We start from the raw sequence: 25,303 nt of genomic DNA, 5'->3' as shown, positions 1-25,303 counted from the left end.
AGACATGTATAGAAACTGCAGACAGATAGTAGCGATTCACACACAGTTGCAGATGCACAGACCCTTGGTTCATGTGGTCCGATAGACCTTTAAGACAAAAAAAGAAAGTCAATACATGTATAGAAACTGAATGATAACTTACCTGATACACACTTGCAGACAGATAGTAGCGAGTCACACACAGTCGCAGATGCACAGACCCTTGGTTCATGTGGTCCGAAAGACCTTTAAGACAAAAAAAGAAGGTCAATACATGTATAGAAACTGAATGATCACCTACCTGTTACACACTTGCAGACAGATTGATAGCAAGCCACACACACAGTGGCAATGGAAAGACCCTTGGTTCATGTGGTCCGAAAAATCTGTAAGACAAAAAAAGAAAGTCAATACATGTATAGAAACTGAATGATCACCTACCTGTTACACACTTGCAGACAGATAGATAGCGAGCCACACACAAAGTTGCAATAGATAGACCCTTGTTGGCTGTATTCACCATCAGGAAGGGGGGAGCCATTGGTCCTGAAAGCCTGTAAGACAACAAAAAGGCAATACATGTATACAACCTCAATGATCACTTACCTCTTACACACTTACAGACAGATAGTAGCGAGACACACACAGTTGCAGATGCACAGACCCTTGGTTTATGCGGTCTAAAAAAAACCTGTAAGACAAAAAAAGAAAGTCAATACATGTATAGAAACTGAATGATCACTTACCTGTTACACACTTGCAAAAAGATAGTAGCGAGTCACACACAGTTGCAGATGCACAGACCCTTGGTTCATGTGGTCCGAAAAACCTGTAAGACAAAAAAAAGAAAGTCAAAACATGTATAGAAACTGAATGATCACCTACCTGTTACACACTTGCAAAAAGATAGTAGCGAGTCACACACAGTTGCAGATGCACAGACCCTTGGTTCATGTGGTCCGAAAAACCTGTAAGACAAAAAAAGAAAGTCAAAACATGTATAGAAACTGAATGATCACCTACCTGTTACACACTTGCAAACAGATAGTAGCGAGTCACACACAGTTGCAGATGCACAGACCCTAGTTCATGTGGTCCGAAAAACTTGTAAGACAAAAAAAAAAGAAAGTCAATACATGTATAGAAACTGAATGATCACTCACCTGTTACACACTTGCAGACAGATAGTAGCGGGTCACACAGTTGCAGATGCACAGACCCTTGGTTCATGTGGTCCGAAAAACCTGTAAGACAAAAAAAAAAAAGTCAATACATGTATAGAAACAGAATGATCACCTACCTGTTACACACTTGCAGACAGATAGTAGCGAGTCACACACAGTCGCAGATGCACAGACCCTTGGTTCATGAGGTCTGAAAAACCTTTAAGACAAAGAAAGAAAGTCAATACATGTATAGAAACTGAATGATCACCTACCTGTTACACACTTGTAGACAGATAGTAGCGAGTCACACACAGTTGCAGATGCACAGACCCTTGGTTCATGTGGTCCGAAAAACCTGTAAGACAAAAAAAGAAAGTCAAAACATGTATAGAAACTGAAGACATGTATAGAAACTGCAGACAGATAGTAGCGAGTCACACACAGTTGCAGATGCACAGACCCTTGGTTCATGCGGTCCGAAAGACCTTTAAGACAAAAAAAGAAAGTCAAAACATGTATAGAAACTGAATAATCACCTACCTGTTGCACAATTGCAGACAGATAGTAGCGAGTCACACACAGTTGCAGATGCACAGACCCTTGGTTCATGCGGTCCGAAAGACCTTTAAAACAAAAAAAGAAAGTCAAAACATGTATAGAAACTGAATAATCACCTACCTGTTGCACAATTGCAGACAGATAGTAGCGAGTCACACACAGTTGCAGATGCACAGAACCTTGGTTCATGTGGTCCGAAAAACCTGTAAGACAAAAAAAGAAAGTCAAAACCTGTTACACACTTGCAGACAGATTGATAGCGAGTCACACAAACAGTGGCAATGGAAAGACCCTTGGTTCATGCGGTCCGAAAAACCTGTAAAACAAAAAAAGAAAGTCAATACATGTATAGAAACTGAATGATCACCTTCCTGTTACACACTTGCAAACAGATAGTAACGAGTCACACAGTTGCAGATGCACAGACCCTTGGTTCATGTGGTCCGAAAAACCTGTAAGACAAAAAAAGAAAGTCAAAACATGTATAGAAACTGAATGATCACCTACCTGTTACACACTTGCAGACAGATAGTAGCGAGTCACACACAGTTGCAGATGCACAGACCCTTGGTTCATGTGGTCCGAAAGACCTTTAAGACAAAAAAGAAAGTCAATACATGTATAGAAACTGAATGATCACCAACCTGTTACACACTTGCAGACAGATTGATAGCGAGTCACACACAGTTGCAGATGCACAGACCCTTGGTTCATGCGGTCCAAAAAACCTTTAAGATAAAAAAAAGAAAGTCAATACATGTATAGAAACTGAATGATCACCTACCTGTTACACACTTGCAAACAGATAGTAGCGAGTCACACACAGTTGCAGATGCACAGACTCTTGGTTCATGCGGTCTGAAAGACCTTTAAGACAAAAAAAGAAAGTCAATACATGTATAGAAACTGAATGATCACCAACCTGTTACACACTTGCAGACAGATAGTAGCGAGTCACACACAGTTGCAGATGCACAGACCCTTGGTTCATGTGGTCCGAAAAACGTATAAGACAAAAAAAAAAAAAGTCAATACATGTACAGAAACTGAATGATCACCTACCTGTTACACACTTGCAGACAGATTGATAGCGAGCCACACACACAGTGGCAATGGAAAGACCCTTGGTTCATGCGTTCCGAAAAACCTGTAAGACAAAAAAAAAAAGTCAATACATGTATAGAAAATGAATGATGACTTACCTGTTACACACTTGCAGACAGATAATAGTGAGTCACACACAGTTGCAGATGCACAAACCCTTGGTTCATGTGGTCCGAAAAACCTGTAAAACAAAAAAAGAAAGTCAAAACATGTATAGAAACTGAATGATCACCTACCTGTTACACACTTGCAGACAGATAGTAGCGAGTCACACACAGTTGCAGATGCACAGAACCTTGGTTCATGTGGTCCGAAAAACCTGTAAGACAAAAAAAGAAAGTCAAAACCTGTTACACACTTGCAGACAGATTGATAGCGAGTCACACAAACAGTGGCAATGGAAAGAACCTTGGTTCATGCGGTCCGAAAAACCTGTAAAACAAAAAAAGAAAGTCAATACATGTATAGAAACTGAATGATCACCTTCCTGTTACACACTTGCAAACAGATAGTAACGAGTCATACAGTTGCAGATGCACAGACCCTTGGTTCATGTGGTCCGAAAAACCTGTAAGACAAAAAAAAAAAGTCAAAACATGTATAGAAACTGAATGATCACCTACCTGTTACACACTTGCAGACACATAGTAGCGAGTCACACACAGTTGCAGATGCACAGACCCTTGGTTCATGTGGTCCGAAAGACCTTTAAGACAAAAAAGAAAGTCAATACATGTATAGAAACTGAATGATCACCAACCTGTTACACACTTGCAGACAGATAGTAGCGAGTCACACACAGTTGCAGATGCACAGACCCTTGGTTCATGCGGTCCGAAAAACCTGTAAGACAAAAAAAGAAAGTCAAAACATGTATATAAACTGAATGATCACCTACCTATTACACACTTTCAGACAGATAGTAGCGAGTCAAACACAGTTGCAGATGCAGAGACCCTTGGTTCATGTGGTCCGAAAGACCTTTAAGACAAAAAAAGAAAGTCAAAACATGTATAGAAACTGAATGATGACCTACCTGTTACACACTTGCATAAGGATAGTAGCGAGTCAAACACAGTTGCAGATCCACAGACCCTTGGTTCATGTGGTCCGAAAGACCTTTAAGACAAAAAGAGAAAGTCAATACATGTATAGAAACTGAATGATCACCAACCTGTTACACACTTGCAGACAGATAGTAGCGAGTCACACACAGTTGCAGATGCACAGACCCTTGGTTCATGTGGTCCGAAAAACCTGTAAGACAAAAAAAGAAAGTCAAAACATGTATAGAAACTGAAGGATCACCTACCTATTACACACATGCAGACAGATAGTAGCGAGTCAAACACAGTTGCAGATGCACAGACCCTTGGGTCATGTGGTATGAAAGACCTTTAAGACAAAAAAAGAAAGTCAATACATGTATAGAAACTGAATGATCACCTACCTGTTACACACTTGCAAACAGATAGTAGATTGTCACACACAGTTGCAGATGCACAGACCCTTGGTTCATGCGGTCCGAAAAACGTGTAAGACAAAAAAAGAAAGTCAAAACATGTATAGAAACTGAATGATGACCTACCTGTTACACACTTGCAGAAGGATAGTAGAGAGTCAAACACAGTTGCAGATGAACAGACCCTTGGTTCATGCGGTCCAAAAAACCTGTAACACAAAAAAAGAAAGTCAATACATGTATAGAAACTGAATGATCACCTACCTGTTACACACTTGCAAACAGATAGTAGCAAGTCACACACAGTTGCTGATGCACAGACCCTTGGTTCATGTGGTCCGAAAGACCTTTAAGACAAAAAAAGAAAGTCAATGCATGTATAGAAACTGAATGATCACCTACCTGTTACACACTTGCAGACAGATAGTAGACAGTCACACACAGTTGCAGATGCACAGACTCTTGGTTCATGCGGTCCGAAAAACCTGTAAGACAAAAAAAGAAAGTCAAAACATGTATAGAAACTGAATGATCACCAATTTGTTACACACTTGCAGACAGATAGTAGCGAGTCAAACACAGTTGCAGATGCACAGACCCTTGGTTCATGCGGTCCAAAAAACCTTTAAGATAAAAAAAGAAAGTCAATACATGTATAGAAACTGAATGATCACCTACCTGTTACACACTTGCAAACAGATAGTAGCGAGTCACACACAGTTGCAGATGCACAGACCCTTGGTTCATGTGGTCCGAAAGACCTTTAAGACAAAAAAGAAAGTCAATACATGTATAGAAACTGAATGATCACCTACCTGTTACACACTCGCAGACAGATAGTAGCGAGTCACACACAGTTGCAGATGCACAGACCCTTGGTTCATGTGGTCCGAAAAACCTGTAAGACAAAAAAAGAAAGTCAATGCATGTATAGAAACTGAATGATCACCTACCTGTTACACACTTGCAGACAGATAGTAGACAGTCACACACAGTTGCAGATGCACAGACTCTTGGTTCATGCGGTCCGAAAAACCTGTAAGACAAAAAAAGAAAGTCAAAACATGTATAGAAACTCAATGATCACCTACCTGTTACACACTTGCAGACAGATAGTAGCGAGTCACACACAGTTGCAGATGCACAGACCCTTGGTTCATGTGGTCCGAAAGACCTTTAAGACAAAAAAGAAAGTCAATACATGTATAGAAACTGAATGATCACCTACCTGTTACACACTCGCAGACAGATAGTAGCGAGTCACACACAGTTGCAGATGCACAGACCCTTGGTTCATGTGGTCCGAAAAACGTATAAGACAAAAAAAAAAGTCAATACATGTATAGAAACTGAATGATCACCTACCTGTTACACACTTGCAGACAGATTGATAGCGAGCCACACACACAGTGGCAATGGAAAGACCCTTGGTTCATGCGGTCCGAAAAACCTGTAAGACAAAAAAAAAAAGTCAATACATGTATAGAAAATGAATGATGACTTACCTGTTACACACTTGCAGATAGATAATAGTGAGTCACACACAGTTGCAGATGCACAAACCCTTGGTTCATGTGGTCCGAAAAACCTGTAAAACAAAAAAAGAAAGTCAAAACATGTATAGAAACTGAATGATCACCTACCTGTTGCACAATTGCAGACAGATAGTAGCGAGTCACACACAGTTGCAGATGTACAGACCCTTGGTTCATGTGTTCCGAAAAACCTGTAAGACAAAAAAAGAAAGTCAAAACATGTATAGAAACTGAATGATCACCAATTTGTTACACACTTGCAGACAGATAGTAGCGAGTCACACACAGTTGCAGATGCACAGACCCTTGGTTCATGCGGTCCAAAAAACCTTTAAGACAAAAAAAAGAAAGTCAATACATGTATAGAAACTGAATGATCACCTACCTGTTACACACTTGCAGACAGATAGTAGCGAGTCACACACAGTTGCAGATGCACAGACCCTTGGTTCATGCGGTCCAAAAAACCTGTAAGACAAAAAAAGAAAGTCAATGAATGTATAGAAACTGAATGATCACCAACCTGTTACACACTTGCAGACAGATAGTAGCGAGTCACACACAGTTGCAGATGCACAGAACCTTGGTTCATGTGGTCCGAAAAACCTGTAAGACAAAAAAAGAAAGTCAAAACCTGTTACACACTTGCAGACAGATTGATAGCGAGTCACACAAACAGTGGCAATGGAAAGACCCTTGGTTCATGCGGTCCGAAAAACCTGTAAGACAAAAAAGAAAGTCAATACATGTATAGAAACTGAAGGATCACCTACCTATTACACACATGCAGAATATAGTAGCGAGTCAAACACAGTTGCAGATGCACAGACCCTTGGTTCATGTGGTATGAAAGACCTTTAAGACAAAAAAAGAAAGTCAATACATGTATAGAAACTGAATGATCACCTACCTATTACACACTTGCAGACAGATAGTAGTGAATCAAACACAGTTGCAGATGCACAGACCCTTGGTTCATGTGGTCCGAAAGACCTTTAAGACAAAAAAAGAAAGTCAAAACATGTATAGAAACTGAATGATCACCAACCTGTTAAACACTTACAGACAGATAGTAGCGAGTCACACAAAGTTGCAGATGCACAGACCCTTGGTTCATGCTGTCCGAAAAACTTGTAAGACAAAAAAATAAAGTCAATACATGTATAGAAATTGAATGATCACCTTCCTGTTACACACTTGCAAACAGATAGTAACGAGTCACACAGTTGCAGATGCACAGACCCTTGGTTCATGTGGTCCGAAAAACCTGTAAGACAAAAAAGAAAGTCAATACATGTATAGAAACTGAATGATCACCAACCTGTTACACACTTGCAGACAGATTGATAGCGAGTCACACACAGTTGCAGATGCACAGACCCTTGGTTCATGTGGTCCGAAAGACCTTTAAGACAAAAAAGAAAGTCAATACATGTATAGAAACTGAATGATCACCAACCTGTTACACACTTGCAGACAGATAGTAGCGAGTCACACACAGTTGCAGATGCACAGACCCTTGGTTCATGCGGTCCGAAAAACCTGTAAGACAAAAAAAGAAAGTCAAAACATGTATATAAACTGAATGATCACCTACCTATTACACACTTGCAGACAGATAGTAGCGAGTCAAACACAGTTGCAGATGCAGAGACCCTTGGTTCATGTGGTCCGAAAGACCTTTAAGACAAAAAAAGAAAGTCAAAACATGTATAGAAACTGAATGATGACCTACCTGTTACACACTTGCATAAGGATAGTAGCGAGTCAAACACAGTTGCAGATCCACAGACCCTTGGTTCATGTGGTCCGAAAGACCTTTAAGACAAAAAGAGAAAGTCAATACATGTATAGAAACTGAATGATCACCAACCTGTTACACACTTATACAGATAGTAGCGAGTCACACACAGTTGCAGATGCACAGACCCTTAGTTCATGCGGTCCGAAAAACCTGTAAGACAAAAAAAGAAAGTCAAAACATGTATAGAAACTGAATGATCACCTACCTATTACACACTTGCAAACAGATAGTAACGAGTCACACAGTTGCAGATGCACAGACCCTTGGTTCATGTGGTCCGAAAAACCTGTAAGACAAAAAAAGAAAGTCAAAACATGTATAGAAACTGAATGATCACCTACCTGTTACACACTTGCAGACAGATAGTAGCGAATCACACACAGTTGCAGATGCACAGACTCTTGGTTCATGCGGTCCGATAAACCTGTAAGACAAAAAAAGAAAGTCAATACATGTATAGAAACTGAATGATCACCTACCTATTACACACTTGCAGACAGATAGTAGCGAGTCAAATACAGTTGCAGATGCACAGACCCTTGGTTCATGTGGTATGAAAGACCTTTAAGACAAAAAAAGAAAGTCAATACATGTATAGAAACTGAATGATCACCTACCTGTTACACACTTGCAGACAGATAGTAGCGAGTCACACACAGTTGCAGATGCACAGACCCTTGGTTCATGTGGTCCGAAAAACCTGTAAGACAAAAAAAGAAAGTCAAAACATGTATAGAAACTGAATGATCACCTACCTGTTACACACTTGCAGACAGATAGTAGCGAGTCACACACAGTTGCAGATGCACAGACCCTTGGTTCATGTGGTCCGAAAGACCTTTAAGACAAAAAAGAAAGTCAATACATGTATAGAAACTGAATGATCACCAACCTGTTACACACTTGCAGACAGATTGATAGCGAGTCACACACAGTTGCAGATGCACAGACCCTTGGTTCATGTGGTCCGAAAGACCTTTAAGACAAAAAAGAAAGTCAATAAATGTATAGAAACTGAATGATCACCAACCTGTTACACACTTGCAGACAGATAGTAGCGAGTCACACACAGTTGCAGATGCACAGACCCTTGGTTCATGCGGTCCGAAAAACCTGTAAGACAAAAAAAAGAAAGCCAAAACATGTATATAAACTGAATGATCACCTACCTATTACACACTTGCAGACAGATAGTAGCGAGTCAAACACAGTTGCAGATGCAGAGACCCTTGGTTCATGTGGTCCGAAAGACCTTTAAGACAAAAAAAGAAAGTCAAAACATGTATAGAAACTGAATGATGACCTACCTGTTACACACTTGCATAAGGATAGTAGCGAGTCAAACACAGTTGCAGATCCACAGACCCTTGGTTCATGTGGTCCGAAAGACCTTTAAGACAAAAAGAGAAAGTAAATACATGTATAGAAACTGAATGATCACCTACCTGTTACACACTTGCAAACAGATAGTAGATTGTCACACACAGTTGCAGATGCACAGACCCTTGGTTCATGCGGTCCGAAAAACGTGTAAGACAAAAAAAGAAAGTCAAAACATGTATAGAAACTGAATGATGACCTACCTGTTACACACTTGCAGAAGGATAGTAGAGAGTCAAACACAGTTGCAGATGAACAGACCCTTGGTTCATGCGGTCCGAAAAACCTGTAACACAAAAAAAGAAAGTCAATACATGTATAGAAACTGAATGATCACTAACCTGTTACACACTTGCAGACAGATAGTAGCGAATCACACACAGTTGCAGATGCACAGACCCTTGGTTCATGCGGTCCGAAAAACCTATAAGGCAAAAAAAGAAAGTCAAAACATGTATAGAAACTGAATGATCACCTACCTGTTACACACTTGCAAACAGATAGTAGCAAGTCACACACAGTTGCAGATGCAAAGACCCTTGGTTCATGTGGTCCGAAAAACCTGTAAGACAAAAAAAGAAAGTCAAAACATGTATAGAAACTGAAGGATCACCTACCTATTACACACATGCAGACAGATAGTAGCGAGTCAAACACAGTTGCAGATGAGCAGACCCTTGGTTCATTCGGTCCGAAAAACCTGTAAAACAAAAAAAGAAAGTCAAAACATGTATAGAAACTGAATGATAACCTACCTATTACACACTTGCAGACAGATAGTAGCAAGTCAAACAGAGTTGCAGATGCACAGACCCTTGGTTCATGTGGTCCGAAAGACCTTTAAGACAAAAAAAGAAAGTCAATACATGTATAGAAACTGAATGATCACCAACCTGTTACACACTTGCAGACAGATAGTAGCGAGTCACACACAGTTGCAGATGCACAGACCCTTGGTTCATGTGGTCCGTAAAACCTGTAAGACAAAAAAAGAAAGTCAAAACATGTATAGAAACTGAAGACATGTATAGAAACGGCAGACAGATAGTAGCGAGTCACACACAGTTGCAGATGCACAGACCCTTGGATCATGCGGTCCTAAAAACCTGTAAGACAAAAAAAGAAAGTCAATACATGTATAGAAACTGAATGATCACCTACCTGTTACACACTTGCAGACAGATTGATAGCGAGCCACACACACAGTGGCAATGGAAAGACCCTTGGTTCATGCGGTCCAAAAAACCTGTAAGACAAAAAAAGAAAGTCAATACATGTATAGAAACTGAATGATCACCAACCTGTTACACACTTGCAGACAGATAGTAGCGAGTCACACACAGTTGCAGATGCACAGACCCTTGGTTCATGCGGTCCAAAAAACATGTAAGACAAAAAAAAGAAAGTCAATACATGTATAGAAACTGAATGATCACCTACCTGTTACACACTTGTAGACAGATAGTAGCGAGTTAAACAAAGGTGCAGATGTAAAGGCCCTTGGTTCATGAGGCCACACACACAGTGGCAATGGAAAGACCCTTGGTTCATGCGGTCCAAAAAACCTGTAAGACAAAAAAAGAAAGTCAATACATGTATAGAAACTGAATGATCACCTACCTGTTATAGAAACCTGTTACACACTTGCAGACAGATTGATAGCGAGCCACACACACAGTGGCAATGGAAAGACCCTTGGTTCATGTGGTCCGACAGACCTTTAAGACAAAAAAAGAAAGTCAATACATGTATAGAAACTGAATGATCACCTACCTGTTACACACTTGCAGACAGATAGATAGCGAGCCACACACAAAGTTGCAATAGATAGACCTTTGTTGGCTGTATTCACCATCAGGAAGGGGGGAGCCATTGGTCCTGAAAGCCTGTAAGACAACAAAAAGGCAATACATGTATAGAAACTGAATGATCACTTACCTGTTACACACTTGCAAAAAGATAGTAGCGAGTCACACACAGTTGCAGATGCACAGACCCTTGGTTCATGTGGTCCGAAAAACCTGTAAGACAAAAAAAGAAAGTCAAAACATGTATAGAAACTGAATGATCACCTACCTATTACCTATTACCTTGCAGACAGATAGTAGCGAGTCACACACAGTTGCAGATGCACAGACCCTTGGTTCATGCGGTCTGAAAGACCTTTAAGACAAAAAAAGAAAGTCAATACATGTATAGAAACTGAATGATCACCTACCTGTTACACACTTGCAAACAGATAGTAGATTGTCACACACAGTTGCAGATGCACAGACCCTTGGTTCATGTGGTCCGAAAGGCCTTTAAGACAAAAAAAGAAAGTCAAAACATGTATAGAAACTGAATGATCAGCTACCTATTACACACATGCAGACAGAGAGTAGCGAGTCAAACACAGTTGCAGATGCACAGACCCTTGGTTCATGTGGTATGAAAGACCTTTAAGACAAAAAAAGAAAGTCAATACATGTATAGAAACTGAATGATCACCAACCTGTTACACACTTGCAGACAGATAGTAGCGAGTCACACACAGTTGCAGATGCACAGACCCTTGGTTCATGTGGTCCGAAAAACCTGTAAGACAAAAAAAGAAAGTCAATACATGTATAGAAACTGAATGATCACCTACCTATTACACACTTGTAGACAGATAGTAGCGAGTCATACACAGTTGCAGATGCACAGACCCTTGGTTCATGTGACCGAAAAACCTGTAAGACAAAAAAAGAAAGTCAATACATGTATAGAAACTGAATGATCACCTACCTGTTACACACTTTCAGACAGAGAGTAGCGAGTCACACAGTTGCAGATGCACAGACTTTTGGTTCATGCGGTCCGAAAAACCTGTAAGACAAAAAAAGAAAGTCAAAACATGTATAGAAACTGAATGATCACCTACCTATTACACACTTGCAGACAGATAGTAGCGAGTCAAACACAGTTGCAGATGCACAGACCCTTGGTTCATGTGGTCCGAAAGACCTTTAAGACAAAAAGAGAAAGTAAATACATGTATAGAAACTGAATGATCACTAACCTGTTACACACTTGCAGACAGATAGTAACGAATCACACACAGTTGCAGATGCACAGACCCTTGGTTCATGCGGTCCGAAAAACCTATAAGACAAAAAAAGAAAGTCAAAACATGTATAGAAACTGAATGATCACCTACCTGTTACACACTTGCAAACAGATAGTAGCAAGTCACACACAGTTGCAGATGCACAGACCCTTGGTTCATGTGGTCCGAAAAACCTGTAAGACAAAAAAAGAAAGTAAAAACATATATAGAAACTGAATGATAACCTACCTATTACACACTTGCAGACAGATAGTAGAGAGTCAAACACAGTTGCAGATGCACAGACCCTTGGTTCATGTGGTCCGAAAGACCTTTAAGACAAAAAAAGAAAGTCAATACATGTATAGAAACTGAATGATCACCAACCTGTTACACACTTGCAGACAGATAGTAGCGAGTCACACACAGTTGCAGATGCACAGACCCTTGGTTCATGTGGTCCGTAAAACCTGTAAGACAAAAAAAGAAAGTCAAAACATGTATAGAAACTGAAGACATGTATAGAAACGGCAGACAGATAGTAGCGAGTCACACACAGTTGCAGATGCACAGACCCTTGGTTCATGCGGTCCTAAAAACCTGTAAGACAAAAAAAGAAAGTCAATACATGTATAGAAACTGAATGATCACCTACCTGTTGCACACTTGCAGACAGATTGATAGCGAGCCACACACACAGTGGCAATGGAAAGACCCTTGGTTCATGCGGTCCAAAAAACCTGTAAGACAAAAAAAGAAAGTCAATACATGTATAGAAACTGAATGATCACCAACCTGTTACACACTTGCAGACAGATAGTAGCGAGTCACACACAGTTGCAGATGCACAGACCCTTGGTTCATGCGGTCCAAAAAACATGTAAGACAAAAAATAGAAAGTCAATACATGTATAGAAACTGAATGATCACCTACCTGTTACACACTTGTAGACAGATAGTAGCGAGTCACACACAGTTGCAGATGTAAAGGCCCTTGGTTCATGAGGTCCGAAAAACCTTTAAGACAAAAAGAGAAAGTCAATACATGTATAGAAACTGAATGATCACCTACCTGTTACACACTTGCAGACAGATTGATAGCGAGCCACACACACAGTGGCAATGGAAAGACCCTTGGTTCATGCGGTTCAAAAAACCTGTAAGACAAAAAAAGAAAGTCAATACATGTATAGAAACTGAATGATCACCTACCTGTTATAGAAACCTGTTACACACTTGCAGACAGATTGATAGCGAGCCACACACACAGTGGCAATGGAAAGACCCTTGGTTCATGTGGTCCGACAGACCTTTAAGACAAAAAAAGAAAGTCAATACATGTATAGAAACTGAATGATCACTTACCTGTTACACACTTGCAGACAGATAGTAGCGAGTCACACACAGTCGCAGATGCACAGACCCTTGGTTCATGTGGTCCGAAAGACCTTTAAGACAAAAAAAGAAAGTCAATACATGTATAGAAACTGAATGATCACCTACCTGTTACACACTTGCAGACAGATTGATAGCAAGCCACACACACAGTGGCAATGGAAAGACCCTTGGTTCATGTGGTCCGAAAAATCTGTAAGACAAAAAAAGAAAGTCAATACATGTATAGAAACTGAATGATCACCTACCTGTTACACACTTGCAGACAGATAGATAGCGAGCCACACACAAAGTTGCAATAGATAGACCCTTGTTGGCTGTATTCACCATCAGGAAGGGGGGAGCCATTGGTCCTGAAAGCCTGTAAGACAACAAAAAGGCAATACATGTATACAACCTCAATGATCACTTACCTCTTACACACTTGCAGACAGATAGTAGCGAGTCACACACAGTTGCAGATGCACAGACCCTTGGTTTATGTGGTCTGAAAAACGTGTAAGACAAAAAAAGAAAGTCAATACATGTATAGAAACTGAATGATCACTTACCTGTTACACACTTACAAAAAGATAGTAGCGAGTCAGACACAGTTGCAGATGCACAGACCCTTGGTTCATGTGGTCCGAAAAACCTGTAAGACAAAAAAAGAAAGTCAAAACATGTATAGAAACTGAATGATCACCTACCTATTACCTATTACCTTGCAGACAGAGAGTAGCGAGTCACACACAGTTGCAGATGCACAGACCCTTGGTTCATGTGGTCCGAAAAACCTGTAAGACAAAAAAAGAAAGTCAATACATGTATAGAAACTGAATGATCACCTACCTATTACACACTTGTAGACAGATAGTAGCGAGTCATACACAGTTGCAGATGCACAGACCCTTGGTTCATGTGGTCCGAACAACCTGTAAGACAAAAAAAGAAAGTCAATACATGTATAGAAACTGAATGATCACCTACCTGTTACACACTTTCAGACAGAGAGTAGCGAGTCACACACAGTTGCAGATGCACAGACTCTTGGTTCATGCGGTCCGAAAAACTTGTAAGACAAAAAAAAAAAGTCAATACATGAATAGAAACTGAATGATCACCTACCTGTTACACACTTGCAGACAGATAGTAGCGAGTCACACACAGTTGCAGATGCAAAGACCCTTGGTTCATGAGGTCCGAAAAACTTGTAAGACAAAAAAAGAAAGTCAATACATGTATAGAAACTGAATGATCACCTACCTGTTACACACTTGTAGACAGATAGTAGCGAGTCAAACACAGTTGCAGATGCACAGACCCTTGGTTCATGTGGTCCGAAAAACCTGTAAGACAAAAAAAGAAAGTAAAAACATATATAGAAACTGAATGATAACCTACCTATTACACACTTGCAGACAGATAGTAGCGAGTCAAACACAGTTGCAGATGCACAGACCCTTGGTTCATGTGGTCCGAAAGACCTTTAAGACAAAAAAAGAAAGTCAATACATGTATAGAAACTGAATGATCACCAACCTGTTACACACTTGCAGACAGATAGTAGCGAGTCACACACAGTTGCAGATGCACAGACCCTTGGTTCATGTGGTCCGTAAAACCTGTAAGACAAAAAAAGAAAGTCAAAACATGTATAGAAACTGAAGACATGTATAGAAACGGCAGACAGATAGTAGCGAGTCACACACAGTTGCAGATGCACAGACCCTTGGTTCATGCGGTCCTAAAAACCTGTAAGACAAAAAAAGAAAGTCAATACATGTATAGAAACTGAATGATCACCTACCTGTTGCACACTTGCAGACAGATTGATAGCGAGCCACACACACAGTGGCAATGGAAAGACCCTTGGTTCATGCGGTCCAAAAAACCTGTAAGACAAAAAAAGAAAGTCAATACATGTATAGAAACTGAATGATCACCAACCTGTTACACACTTGCAGACAGATAGTAGCGAGTCACACACAGTTGCAGATGCACAGACCCTTGGTTCATGCGGTCCAAAAAACATGTAAGACAAAAAATAGAAAGTCAATACATGTATAGAAACTGAATGATCACCTACCTGTTACACACTTGTAGACAGATAGTAGCGAGTCACACACAGTTGCAGATGTAAAGGCCCTTGGTTCATGAGGTCCGAAAAACCTTTAAGACAAAAAGAGAAAGTCAATACATGTATAGAAACTGAATGATCACCTACCTGTTACACACTTGCAGACAGATTGATAGCGAGCCACACACACAGTGGCAATGGAAAGACCCTTGGTTCATGCGGTTCAAAAAACCTGTAAGACAAAAAAAGAAAGTCAATACATGTATAGAAACTGAATGATCACCTACCTGTTATAGAAACCTGTTACACACTTGCAGACAGATTGATAGCGAGCCACACACACAGTGGCAATGGAAAGACCCTTGGTTCATGTGGTCCGACAGACCTTTAAGACAAAAAAAGAAAGTCAATACATGTATAGAAACTGAATGATCACTTACCTGTTACACACTTGCAGACAGATAGTAGCGAGTCACACACAGTCGCAGATGCACAGACCCTTGGTTCATGTGGTCCGAAAGACCTTTAAGACAAAAAAAGAAAGTCAATACATGTATAGAAACTGAATGATCACCTACCTGTTACACACTTGCAGACAGATTGATAGCAAGCCACACACACAGTGGCAATGGAAAGACCCTTGGTTCATGTGGTCCGAAAAATCTGTAAGACAAAAAAAGAAAGTCAATACATGTATAGAAACTGAATGATCACCTACCTGTTACACACTTGCAGACAGATAGATAGCGAGCCACACACAAAGTTGCAATAGATAGACCCTTGTTGGCTGTATTCACCATCAGGAAGGGGGGAGCCATTGGTCCTGAAAGCCTGTAAGACAACAAAAAGGCAATACATGTATACAACCTCAATGATCACTTACCTCTTACACACTTGCAGACAGATAGTAGCGAGTCACACACAGTTGCAGATGCACAGACCCTTGGTTTATGTGGTCTGAAAAACGTGTAAGACAAAAAAAGAAAGTCAATACATGTATAGAAACTGAATGATCACTTACCTGTTACACACTTACAAAAAGATAGTAGCGAGTCAGACACAGTTGCAGATGCACAGACCCTTGGTTCATGTGGTCCGAAAAACCTGTAAGACAAAAAAAGAAAGTCAAAACATGTATAGAAACTGAATGATCACCTACCTATTACCTATTACCTTGCAGACAGAGAGTAGCGAGTCACACACAGTTGCAGATGCACAGACCCTTGGTTCATGTGGTCCGAAAAACCTGTAAGACAAAAAAAGAAAGTCAATACATGTATAGAAACTGAATGATCACCTACCTATTACACACTTGTAGACAGATAGTAGCGAGTCATACACAGTTGCAGATGCACAGACCCTTGGTTCATGTGGTCCGAACAACCTGTAAGACAAAAAAAGAAAGTCAATACATGTATAGAAACTGAATGATCACCTACCTGTTACACACTTTCAGACAGAGAGTAGCGAGTCACACACAGTTGCAGATGCACAGACTCTTGGTTCATGCGGTCCGAAAAACTTGTAAGACAAAAAAAAAAAGTCAATACATGAATAGAAACTGAATGATCACCTACCTGTTACACACTTGCAGACAGATAGTAGCGAGTCACACACAGTTGCAGATGCAAAGACCCTTGGTTCATGAGGTCCGAAAAACTTGTAAGACAAAAAAAGAAAGTCAATACATGTATAGAAACTGAATGATCACCTACCTGTTACACACTTGTAGACAGATAGTAGCGAGTCAAACACAGTTGCAGATGCACAGACCCTTGGTTCATGTGGTCCGAAAAACCTGTAAGACAAAAAAAGAAAGTCAAAACATGTATAGAAACTGAATGATCACCTACCTATTACACACTTGCAGACAGATAGTAGCGAGTCAAACACAGTTGCAGATGCACAGACCCTTGGTTCATGTGGTCCGAAAGACCTTTAAGACAAAAAGAGAAAGTAAATACATGTATAGAAACTGAATGATCACTAACCTGTTACACACTTGCAGACAGATAGTAACGAATCACACACAGTTGCAGATGCACAGACCCTTGGTTCATGCGGTCCGAAAAACCTGTAAGACAAAAAAAGAAAGTCAATACATGTATAGAAACTGAATGATCACTTACCTGTTACACACTTGCAGACAGATAGTAGCGAGTCACACACAGTTGCAGATGCACAGACCCTTGGTTTATGAGGTCCGAAAAACCTTTAAGACAAAAAAAGAAAGTCAATACATGTATAGAAACTGAATGATCACCTACCTGTTACACACTTGCAGACAGATTGATAGCAAGCCACACACACAGTGGCAATGGAAAGACCCTTGGTTTATGAGGTCCGAAAAACCTTTAAGACAAAAAAAGAAAGTCAATACATGTATAGAAACTGAATGATCACCTACCTGTTACATACTTGCAGACAGATTGATAGCAAGCCACACACACAGTGGCAATGGAAAGACCCTTGGTTCATGTGGTCCGAAAAATCTGTAAGACAAAAAAAGAAAGTCAATACATGTATAGAAACTGAATGATCACCTACCTGTTACACACTTGTAGACAGATAGATAGCGAGCCACACACAAAGTTGCAATAGATAGACCCTTGTTGGCTGTATTCACCATCAGGAAGGGGGGAGCCATTGGTCCTGAAAGCCTGTAAGACAACAAAAAGGCAATACATGTATACAACCTCAATGATCACTTACCTCTTACACACTTGCAGACAGATAGTAGCGAGTCAAACACAGTTGCAGATGCAAAGACCCTTGGTTCATGTGGTCCGAAAGACCTTTAAGACAAAAAAAGAAAGTCAATACATGTATAGAAACTGAATGATCACCTATCTGTTACACACTTGCAGACAGATAGTAGCAAGTCACACACAGTTGCAGATGCACAGACTCTTGGTTCATGCGGTCCGAAAAACTTGTAAGACAAAAAAAGAAACTCAATACATGTATAGAAACTGAATGATCACCTACCTGTTACACACTTGCAGAGAGATAGTAGCGAGTCACACACAGTTGCAGATGCAAAGACCCTTGGTTCATGAGGTCCGAAAAACCTTTAAGACAAAAAAAGAAAGTCAATACATGTATAGAAACTGAATGATCACCTACCTGTTACACACTTGTAGACAGATAGTAGCGAGTCATACACAGTTGCAGATGCACAGAACCTTGGTTCATGTGGTCCGAAAAACCTGTAAGACAAAAAAAGAAAGTCAATACATGTATAGAAACTGAATGATCACCTACCTGTTACACACTTGTAGACAGATTGATAGCGAGCCACACACAAAGTGGCAATGGAAAGACCCTTGGTTCATGCGGTCCAAAAAACCTGTAAGACAAAAAAAGAAAGTCAATACATGTATAGAAACTGAATGATCACCAACCTATTACACACTTTCAGACAGAGAGTAGCGAGTCACACACAGTTGCAGATGCACAGACCCTTGGTTCATGCGGTCCAAAAAACCTGTAAGACAAAAAAGAAAGTCAATACATGTATAGAAACTGAAGGATCACCTACCTATTACACACATGCAGAATATAGTAGCGAGTCAAACACAGTTGCAGATGCACAGACCCTTGGTTCATGTGGTATGAAAGACCTTTAAGACAAAAAAAGAAAGTCAATACATGTATAGAAACTGAATGATCACCAACCTGTTACAGACTTGCAGACAGATTGATAGCGAGTCACACACAGTTGCAGATGCACAGACCCTTGGTTCATGCGGTCCGAAAAACCTGTAAGACAAAAAAAGAAAGTCAAAACATGTATAGAAACTGAATGATCACCTACCTATTACACACTTGCATAAGGATAGTAGCGAGTCAAACACAGTTGCAGATCCACAGACCCTTGGTTCATGTGGTCCGAAAGACCTTTAAGACAAAAAGAGAAAGTCAATACATGTATAGAAACTGAATGATCACCAACCTGTTACACACTTATACAGATAGTAGCGAGTCACACACAGTTGCAGATGCACAGACCCTTAGTTCATGCGGTCCGAAAAACCTGTAAGACAAAAAAAGAAAGTCAAAACATGTATAGAAACTGAATGATCACCTACCTATTACACACTTGCAAACAGATAGTAACGAGTCACACAGTTGCAGATGCACAGACCCTTGGTTCATGTGGTCCGAAAAACCTGTAAGACAAAAAAAGAAAGTCAAAACATGTATAGAAACTGAATGATCACCTACCTGTTACACACTTGCAGACAGATAGTAGCGAATCACACACAGTTGCAGATGCACAGACTCTTGGTTCATGCGGTCCGATAAACCTGTAAGACAAAAAAAGAAAGTCAAAACATGTATAGAAACTGAATGATCACCTACCTATTACACACTTGCAGACAGATAGTAGCGAGTCAAATACAGTTGCAGATGCACAGACCCTTGGTTCATGTGGTATGAAAGACCTTTAAGACAAAAAAAGAAAGTCAATACATGTATAGAAACTGAATGATCACCTACCTGTTACACACTTGCAAAAAGATAGTAGCGAGTCACACACAGTTGCAGATGCACAGACCCTTGGTTCATGTGGTCCGAAAAACCTGTAAGACAAAAAAAGAAAGTCAAAACATGTATAGAAACTGAATGATCACCTACCTGTTACACACTTGCAGACAGATAGTAGCGAGTCACACACAGTTGCAGATGCACAGACCCTTGGTTCATGTGGTCCGAAAGACCTTTAAGACAAAAAAGAAAGTCAATACATGTATAGAAACTGAATGATCACCAACCTGTTACACACTTGCAGACAGATTGATAGCGAGTCACACACAGTTGCAGATGCACAGACCCTTGGTTCATGTGGTCCGAAAGACCTTTAAGACAAAAAAGAAAGTCAATAAATGTATAGAAACTGAATGATCACCAACCTGTTACACACTTGCAGACAGATAGTAGCGAGTCACACACAGTTGCAGATGCACAGACCCTTGGTTCATGCGGTCCGAAAAACCTGTAAGACAAAAAAAAGAAAGCCAAAACATGTATATAAACTGAATGATCACCTACCTATTACACACTTGCAGACAGATAGTAGCGAGTCAAACACAGTTGCAGATGCAGAGACCCTTGGTTCATGTGGTCCGAAAGACCTTTAAGACAAAAAAAGAAAGTCAAAACATGTATAGAAACTGAATGATGACCTACCTGTTACACACTTGCATAAGGATAGTAGCGAGTCAAACACAGTTGCAGATCCACAGACCCTTGGTTCATGTGGTCCGAAAGACCTTTAAGACAAAAAGAGAAAGTAAATACATGTATAGAAACTGAATGATCACCTACCTGTTACACACTTGCAAACAGATAGTAGATTGTCACACACAGTTGCAGATGCACAGACCCTTGGTTCATGCGGTCCGAAAAACGTGTAAGACAAAAAAAGAAAGTCAAAACATGTATAGAAACTGAATGATGACCTACCTGTTACACACTTGCAGAAGGATAGTAGAGAGTCAAACACAGTTGCAGATGAACAGACCCTTGGTTAATGCGGTCCGAAAAACCTGTAACACAAAAAAAGAAAGTCAATACATGTATAGAAACTGAATGATCACTAACCTGTTACACACTTGCAGACAGATAGTAGCGAATCACACACAGTTGCAGATGCACAGACCCTTGGTTCATGCGGTCCGAAAAACCTATAAGACAAAAAAAAAAAGTCAAAACATGTATAGAAACTGAATGATCACCTACCTGTTACACACTTGCAAACAGATAGTAGCAAGTCACACACAGTTGCAGATGCACAGACCCTTGGTTCATGTGGTCCGAAAAACCTGTAAGACAAAAAAAGAAAGTAAAAACATATATAGAAACTGAATGATAACCTACCTATTACACACTTGCAGACAGATAGTAGAGAGTCAAACACAGTTGCAGATGCACAGACCCTTGGTTCATGTGGTCCGAAAGACCTTTAAGACAAAAAAAGAAAGTCAATACATGTATAGAAACTGAATGATCACCAACCTGTTACACACTTGCAGACAGATAGTAGCGAGTCACACACAGTTGCAGATGCACAGACCCTTGGTTCATGTGGTCCGTAAAACCTGTAAGACAAAAAAAGAAAGTCAAAACATGTATAGAAACTGAAGACATGTATAGAAACGGCAGACAGATAGTAGCGAGTCACACACAGTTGCAGATGCACAGACCCTTGGTTCATGCGGTCCTAAAAACCTGTAAGACAAAAAAAGAAAGTCAATACATGTATAGAAACTGAATGATCACCTACCTGTTGCACACTTGCAGACAGATTGATAGCGAGCCACACACACAGTGGCAATGGAAAGACCCTTGGTTCATGCGGTCCAAAAAACCTGTAAGACAAAAAAAGAAAGTCAATACATGTATAGAAACTGAATGATCACCAACCTGTTACACACTTGCAGACAGATAGTAGCGAGTCACACACAGTTGCAGATGCACAGACCCTTGGTTCATGCGGTCCAAAAAACATGTAAGACAAAAAATAGAAAGTCAATACATGTATAGAAACTGAATGATCACCTACCTGTTACACACTTGTAGACAGATAGTAGCGAGTCACACACAGTTGCAGATGTAAAGGCCCTTGGTTCATGAGGTCCGAAAAACCTTTAAGACAAAAAGAGAAAGTCAATACATGTATAGAAACTGAATGATCACCTACCTGTTACACACTTGCAGACAGATTGATAGCGAGCCACACACACAGTGGCAATGGAAAGACCCTTGGTTCATGCGGTTCAAAAAACCTGTAAGACAAAAAAAGAAAGTCAATACATGTATAGAAACTGAATGATCACCTACCTGTTATAGAAACCTGTTACACACTTGCAGACAGATTGATAGCGAGCCACACACACAGTGGCAATGGAAAGACCCTTGGTTCATGTGGTCCGACAGACCTTTAAGACAAAAAAAGAAAGTCAATACATGTATAGAAACTGAATGATCACTTACCTGTTACACACTTGCAGACAGATAGTAGCGAGTCACACACAGTCGCAGATGCACAGACCCTTGGTTCATGTGGTCCGAAAGACCTTTAAGACAAAAAAAGAAAGTCAATACATGTATAGAAACTGAATGATCACCTACCTGTTACACACTTGCAGACAGATTGATAGCAAGCCACACACACAGTGGCAATGGAAAGACCCTTGGTTCATGTGGTCCGAAAAATCTGTAAGACAAAAAAAGAAAGTCAATACATGTATAGAAACTGAATGATCACCTACCTGTTACACACTTGCAGACAGATAGATAGCGAGCCACACACAAAGTTGCAATAGATAGACCCTTGTTGGCTGTATTCACCATCAGGAAGGGGGGAGCCATTGGTCCTGAAAGCCTGTAAGACAACAAAAAGGCAATACATGTATACAACCTCAATGATCACTTACCTCTTACACACTTGCAGACAGATAGTAGCGAGTCACACACAGTTGCAGATGCACAGACCCTTGGTTTATGTGGTCTGAAAAACGTGTAAGACAAAAAAAGAAAGTCAATACATGTATAGAAACTGAATGATCACTTACCTGTTACACACTTACAAAAAGATAGTAGCGAGTCAGACACAGTTGCAGATGCACAGACCCTTGGTTCATGTGGTCCGAAAAACCTGTAAGACAAAAAAAGAAAGTCAAAACATGTATAGAAACTGAATGATCACCTACCTATTACCTATTACCTTGCAGACAGAGAGTAGCGAGTCACACACAGTTGCAGATGCACAGACCCTTGGTTCATGTGGTCCGAAAAACCTGTAAGACAAAAAAAGAAAGTCAATACATGTATAGAAACTGAATGATCACCTACCTATTACACACTTGTAGACAGATAGTAGCGAGTCATACACAGTTGCAGATGCACAGACCCTTGGTTCATGTGGTCCGAACAACCTGTAAGACAAAAAAAGAAAGTCAATACATGTATAGAAACTGAATGATCACCTACCTGTTACACACTTTCAGACAGAGAGTAGCGAGTCACACACAGTTGCAGATGCACAGACTCTTGGTTCATGCGGTCCGAAAAACTTGTAAGACAAAAAAAAAAAGTCAATACATGAATAGAAACTGAATGATCACCTACCTGTTACACACTTGCAGACAGATAGTAGCGAGTCACACACAGTTGCAGATGCAAAGACCCTTGGTTCATGAGGTCCGAAAAACTTGTAAGACAAAAAAAGAAAGTCAATACATGTATAGAAACTGAATGATCACCTACCTGTTACACACTTGTAGACAGATAGTAGCGAGTCAAACACAGTTGCAGATGCACAGACCCTTGGTTCATGTGGTCCGAAAAACCTGTAAGACAAAAAAAGAAAGTAAAAACATATATAGAAACTGAATGATAACCTACCTATTACACACTTGCAGACAGATAGTAGCGAGTCAAACACAGTTGCAGATGCACAGACCCTTGGTTCATGTGGTCCGAAAGACCTTTAAGACAAAAAAAGAAAGTCAATACATGTATAGAAACTGAATGATCACCAACCTGTTACACACTTGCAGACAGATAGTAGCGAGTCACACACAGTTGCAGATGCACAGACCCTTGGTTCATGTGGTCCGTAAAACCTGTAAGACAAAAAAAGAAAGTCAAAACATGTATAGAAACTGAAGACATGTATAGAAACGGCAGACAGATAGTAGCGAGTCACACACAGTTGCAGATGCACAGACCCTTGGTTCATGCGGTCCTAAAAACCTGTAAGACAAAAAAAGAAAGTCAATACATGTATAGAAACTGAATGATCACCTACCTGTTGCACACTTGCAGACAGATTGATAGCGAGCCACACACACAGTGGCAATGGAAAGACCCTTGGTTCATGCGGTCCAAAAAACCTGTAAGACAAAAAAAGAAAGTCAATACATGTATAGAAACTGAATGATCACCAACCTGTTACACACTTGCAGACAGATAGTAGCGAGTCACACACAGTTGCAGATGCACAGACCCTTGGTTCATGCGGTCCAAAAAACATGTAAGACAAAAAATAGAAAGTCAATACATGTATAGAAACTGAATGATCACCTACCTGTTACACACTTGTAGACAGATAGTAGCGAGTCACACACAGTTGCAGATGTAAAGGCCCTTGGTTCATGAGGTCCGAAAAACCTTTAAGACAAAAAGAGAAAGTCAATACATGTATAGAAACTGAATGATCACCTACCTGTTACACACTTGCAGACAGATTGATAGCGAGCCACACACACAGTGGCAATGGAAAGACCCTTGGTTCATGCGGTTCAAAAAACCTGTAAGACAAAAAAAGAAAGTCAATACATGTATAGAAACTGAATGATCACCTACCTGTTATAGAAACCTGTTACACACTTGCAGACAGATTGATAGCGAGCCACACACACAGTGGCAATGGAAAGACCCTTGGTTCATGTGGTCCGACAGACCTTTAAGACAAAAAAAGAAAGTCAATACATGTATAGAAACTGAATGATCACTTACCTGTTACACACTTGCAGACAGATAGTAGCGAGTCACACACAGTCGCAGATGCACAGACCCTTGGTTCATGTGGTCCGAAAGACCTTTAAGACAAAAAAAGAAAGTCAATACATGTATAGAAACTGAATGATCACCTACCTGTTACACACTTGCAGACAGATTGATAGCAAGCCACACACACAGTGGCAATGGAAAGACCCTTGGTTCATGTGGTCCGAAAAATCTGTAAGACAAAAAAAGAAAGTCAATACATGTATAGAAAC

Source organism: Salminus brasiliensis, chromosome 4 (genome assembly GCF_030463535.1).
Source record: "Salminus brasiliensis chromosome 4, fSalBra1.hap2, whole genome shotgun sequence".
Lineage (NCBI taxonomy): Eukaryota > Metazoa > Chordata > Actinopteri > Characiformes > Bryconidae > Salminus > Salminus brasiliensis.
This window is presented reverse-complemented; position numbering follows the sequence as displayed.